This window comes from Callospermophilus lateralis, unplaced genomic scaffold (genome assembly GCF_048772815.1).
Source record: "Callospermophilus lateralis isolate mCalLat2 unplaced genomic scaffold, mCalLat2.hap1 Scaffold_182, whole genome shotgun sequence".
NCBI lineage: Eukaryota > Metazoa > Chordata > Mammalia > Rodentia > Sciuridae > Callospermophilus > Callospermophilus lateralis.
This window is the reverse complement of record NW_027512854.1, coordinates 1952944-1958864: the sequence shown is the minus strand read 5'-3', so window position 1 is coordinate 1958864 and position 5921 is coordinate 1952944. Positions and strand designations below refer to the sequence as shown.

General features: G+C 37.3%; 1 pseudogene; it reads left to right on the top strand.

Moving 5' to 3' along the window:
- The first annotated feature begins 468 nt into the window (after window positions 1–468).
- On the top strand, window positions 469–2034 carry LOC143388807 (protein FAM98A pseudogene; annotated as a pseudogene).
- The last annotated feature ends 3887 nt before the right edge of the window (window positions 2035–5921 follow it).

Genomic DNA, 5921 nt, shown 5'->3' with positions numbered 1-5921 from the left:
TATGAGGGTAAAGGGTAGAATCTTTGGAGGAAAAAATAAGGTAAAAGTGAAAGAAGAAGATAACTCTGGCACAGTCCCCAAGAGAAAGAGTCAAATGAACACTACCCTCTATATTCATGCTATATATATTGCAAACTTCTATAACATTAAAGTCAGCCAGCCTCAGCAACTTAGTGAGGCTCTAAGAAAATCAGTGAAACCCTTTTTCTTTATTGAATATTTTATTAAAGGCTGAGAGTGTTTCTTAGTAAAAAAACATATTTGATTTCATTTTGTAAAATGAGAGAGAGAGAGAGATCTTGAAAAAATAAAAAAAAGTAATCAGTGACACTCTTAGTGTCAAGGATGTGAATAATTTAAAAGTAATAGTGAGGATTTGGGAGTTCCGGGGAGAGAGCGCATGCGCGAGTGTAAGTTGCCAGGGAAGAGGGGAACCTGACGACTCGGAAATTTGAATACCACAGTAGCATGGAGTGTGACCTCATGGAGACTGACATCTTGGAGTTGTTGGAAGACCTAGGTTACAAGGGCCCATTGTTGGATGATGGCGCACTGTCTCAAGCAGTCTCTGCTGGAGCCAGTTCCCCCGAGTTTACCAAACTCTGTGCTTGGCTGGTATCTGAATTAAGAGTGCTCTGTAAACTAGAGGAAAATGCTCAAGCAACTAACAGTCCAAGTGAGGCTGAAGAATTCCAGCTTGAGGTGAGTGGGCTACTAGGGGAGATGAACTGCCCATATCTTTCACTGACCTCTGGGGATGTGACCAAGTGCCTTCTCATACAGAAGAACTGCCTCCTTTTGCTCACATACCTCATCTCAGAACTAGAAGCTGCCAGAATGCTCTGTGTGAATGCTCCTCCAAAAAAAGCTCAAGAAGGAGGCGGTAGTGAGGTCTTTCAAGAGTTGAAAGGCATATGTATTGCTCTAGGAATGTCCAAACCTCCAGCCAATATAACTATGTTCCAATTCTTCAGCGGGATTGAAAAAAAATTAAAGGAAACATTAGCAAAAGTTCCACATAATCATGTGGGAAAGCCTTTACTGAAGAAGCCAATGGGACCAGCCCACTGGGAAAAGATAGAAGCAATTAACCAAGCCATAGCTAATGAATATGAAGTTCGGAGAAAGCTGCTAATAAAACGTTTGGATGTCACTGTTCAGTCCTTTGGCTGATCTGACAGAGCTAAGAGTCAGACAGAAAAATTAGCCAAGGTTTATCAGCCGAAGCATTCAGTCCTATCTCCTAAAAGCACTATTTCTGTTGCTCATCTTTTGGCTGCAAGGCAAGACTTGTCAAAGATTTTAAGGACAAGCAGTGGTTCCATAAGAGAAAAGACTGCCTGTGCCATCAATAAGGTGTTGATGGACAGAGTACCTGACAGAGGTGGTAGACCCAATGAAATTGAACCTCCACCCCCAGAGATGCCACCATGGCAGAAAAGGCAAGATGACCCCCAGCAGCAAGCAGGAGGTCGAGGAGGAGGGAGAGGTGGTTATGAACATTCCTCATTTGGTGGACGTGGAGGTCATGAACAAGGAGGAGGGAGAGGTGGACGTGGTGGCTATGACCATGGTGGCCGAGGGGGAGGAAGAGGAAATAAGCATCAAGGAGGCTGGACAGATGGTGGGAATGGAGGAGGAGGAGGAGGAGGAGGAGGCGGCTACCAAGATGGTGGTTATCGAGATTCAGGTTTCCAGTCAGGTGGCTATCATGGTGGCCACAGTAGTAATTATCAAGGCAGTGGTTATAGTGGTTTCCAAACATCTTCATACACAGGAAGTGGATACCAGGGTGGTGGATACCAGCAGGACAATATATATCAAGATGGTGGGCACCACAGTGATCGAGGTGGTGGTCGTGGTGGAAGAGGTGGTCGTGGAGGCTGGGGTGGTCATGGAGGCCAGGGAGGTGGGTGGGGAGGAAGGGGGAGCAAAACTTACCACCAAGGGGGTCAGTTTGAACAACACTTCCAGCATGGAGGCTATCAGTATAATCATTCTGGATTTGGACAGGGAAGACATTATACTAGTTGAGGCTACAGAACCTTACATTTTGCTAGAACTCAAATAATAGAAACTTAGTTTCAGAATCCTGAGTCCAGCATCTATTTTGAATAACGTGAGACCACAGGTGGTGGCAGGCAGATTCCTGCTTGGCATAAACATTGTAGGTCTTCCTTTGATTCTGCTTTTTTTGTTGTTGTTGTTGTTATTGTTGTTGTTGTTTTTAATGGACTTACATAATGGTGTTTATTTGAGAAACACATACAACATCTCTCCTTTCTATGAAAAAAAGTTTTTAAAAGGTAATTAAAGTTGTCTTTAATTGACCAGTAGACTAATTCCACAGTCAGAACATGCATACTTTTTTTGAAGAAATTACTTGAATAAAGTAGTTTTTAATATGCAGTTTTGAAAATGAGGATTCACCTAGACATTTTTAGATTTACTACTAGAAAATCGTCCTCATATTAACAATCCATTTATATGTGTTTTGTGTAAAATATTGTAATGCCTATTTTCTGAGCACAATTCTGCCCCTATTGGCATTTTATTCAGAGAGGTTGTGCCACATTTGCTTCATGATAGACCCATTAGGTCAGTTCCTATTAAATGAGCTCTTCTGCAGATAGCACATTCAGTAGCCTTATTCAGTTGATGGAATACTGTACCATATGCTCAACTCTGAAAACCTTGAACACGGCCAAATTCCATAAAGACTATAAAAGCAAACTAAGTTGTGAACCTATAGTACATTTAGGCATTTAGTTAAGTATAGCAACTCAAGCTGACCTGCATCCATCCAAAACAAGTTCCTTGTTCAACCTTGTTTTTACTTGAAGTCTGCTAGAAGAAATAGCAAACCGAAATTTGTTTTATGCACGAGTTAATACCACTGGCTCAGCAAATACAAGTTAGTTTGCTTCGGGCAGGAGATTTTTTTTTGTAACAGAAGAAATGCACTACAAAGTAAGGTAGATTTTGCTTAGTGCAGGAGGCCCTTTATTATTGCTGCAGAAAACAAAAGCCTAGCTGAGTTGATGTTTTACATTCTCCTTTACTGAAATCTACATGCCATGATGCTTCTTGCTGGGTTTTTGTATACATAAACATTGTCAAGCTGTGAAAGAAAATGGCTGGAGGTGTGCTTTGTGTGAAAGGTGAGCAATAAAGTATATGTATGTTCTCTCTTTGGTTTGAGTTTTATTTTAGCTACTTTTGAATACTAAAAATTCTGGATACTTGGGTCAAGCTTATGAGCCAAGGATTTTGTTCCCAAAGATTCTTGAGTATTTCCTTAAAACAAAGTTAAGTAAAATGTCACACTTATCCTAAAACCCTAAATAAGTTGAAAAATGATCATTTCTGAATTTACTTTTATAACAATAGGGCTAGAAAAATGCATTATGCAACTCCAGCCACTAGGTGTAGCTGTTGCCATACCTAAGATAAATCAATGTCTCTAATCTTGGGAGTTTTTTTTCTCCATTCTTCCTAAAAAGGGGGCGGGGGTCTTAAAACGAAGTGGATTGAAAATACATTTATTTAACGAAAAACCAACTTTCAGAAAAATCATGTCTTACCATTGAAAATGTTTTACTTAACTGCTAAGAACTTCTAATAACTAAAACCATCTTTGAAAGACCTCATTGATCCTTTTGTTAATTTCACCTGCCTGTTTTTCAGCTAACAGATGCCATTCTAAAATGTTCAAAATGTTTCATCATTAAAGTTCTAAGTTCTGTTTTAAAAAAATAAATAAAATAAATAAAAGTAATAGTGAGCTAGTTGGAAAAATTATCTAGGTTATTAACTACTGCTTGGGAAGTTAGTCTACTCTCCAGAATATAAAAATGAGAGAGGAATTCTTTATTAAAGTGTATATAAGAAAAAAGAGGACTTTTAACACAGCTTTTAGTTGACCCAGACAACTTAAGTGGGTGATTAGGGTTCTGCCAAGATGATAAATCCTTGAGTTATTTGGAATAATGTGATTTTATCTAGTCTTCATAAATGAAGACTGAGGTCTAATATAAATCAGGCTTGGCAAAGGAAAAACATTTCAATGAAAAGTAAATGTATGAATAAACACATAAAACAATACTTAACAAAAAGTCAACATTGAGAATATTTATGCAATTATGTAATCACCAGTAGTGTAAAAACAATGACAACTAAAGAAAAAGTGAATTAATAAAAAACAAATAAATAATGTAATGAATGAATAAATTAATGAATAGCTAACAAGTGCAAAGATGTAATGTGACTGGAATTGTCAAAGTCAGCTTGTAGCCATGAAAAAGTGTAAAGGTACACAGAAATGGTGTTTTACTACTTACTGAGACATACCCTATGAACTATAAATTCCACTCCTAGGTGGGAAGAGTTGAACACAGAACCCATTCACCTGTCTCTCTCACTTGGGAACTGTGCAAAAAATTACCTATTTCCTTCCCTCAAATTGTATTGCTGCTTCCAAGAACACTACCCTCTATATTCACACTATCATTGTAGACTTGTAGCATGTGAACCCCTCTACTGTTCATTTTTCCTCTTTTCTTCATTGCTGTTTTTTCTCCCTACCCCCATATCATCCACCAATACTTATTTTGTATAGCAAAATCTACAAACTCAGCAATCTCCAGTCTTATATCTTACTATATCCATTTCCTACGTTGTGCATAACCACTTTGAGATCCCCTCCATCAAAACATTAATAGTCCAAAGTGATCAGAATGGGGGTAAAATTTGCAGAACATTAAAGATCAGTTACACAACAAGAAAGCTATAAAACTGGGCTTCATTTAAAGGTGAAAATAGAAAGAAAATCTTTAGACTTCACTAGTTAAAATAAAGGATCAAAAATTTATGAGTCAATAATTTGAATCATACTTGTGAGTCACTTTTTTGGGGGGAAGGGATATAAGCACATTTCTAATAAGTTTAAAGCTCAAACTGTTTTTTTATGAGACAAAGAATGTAAAATTTAAAAAAAAATATATATTAAAGTAATTAAAAATATATATTAAAGTAACCATTTTCATAATATATATATTAATATATATTATAATATATATATATATATTTTTTTTTTCACAAATTGCTTTAACCTTATAAACAGTTATAAGTGTCAATACATTTCTGTCTGGGCTAGGTCCTATTATTTGAAGAAAACTTTGCCTTAAAATAACCCCATACAGAGACATTTAATGCAATTAACAGGCCTCAAATGATAATAATAATAATAATAATAATAATAATAATAATAATAATAATTGAGGTGGGGAGGATTTTAGGGTTGTGAAGCATACCTATAATATAAGTTACTTTAAAAGACATCACAGGAGAATTTTATACACTGTCTGAAGACATATATGTATATATTATTTATAAAAAGTATTTATGAGTTCTGTAGTGAGGGTGCACAAGTCCAATACACAGTCTTTTTTTTCTTGAATATTTTTTGTTGTAGGTGGACACAGTACCAATAGTAGTTTGTTTGTTGGCTTTTTAAAAAAATATTTATTTTTAGTTTTTGGCAGACACAACATCTTTGTATGTCGTGCTAAGGATCGAACCTGGGCCTCCCGCATGCCAGGCGAGTGTGCTACCACTTGAGCCACATCCCCCTCTTGGGTGGCTTTTTAATGTGGTGCTTCGTATTCAACCTAGTACCTCATGCATGCTAGGGAAGTTCTCTACCACTGATTCATAACCCTACTCCCCAAAGTCTTTTACTTAATCTCTTGTGTGTGTGTGTGGGGGGGGAGAGTGTGTTCATGTAGAGCAGGGGATAGAATCCATGGCCTTATATCAGCAAAACAAGCACTCTACTGACTAAGCTACAATCTCAGACCTCATCTGTAGTCGGTTAACAATGACAATGGAGCAGCCTGTCATTCAGACTTTGATTCTGTGCC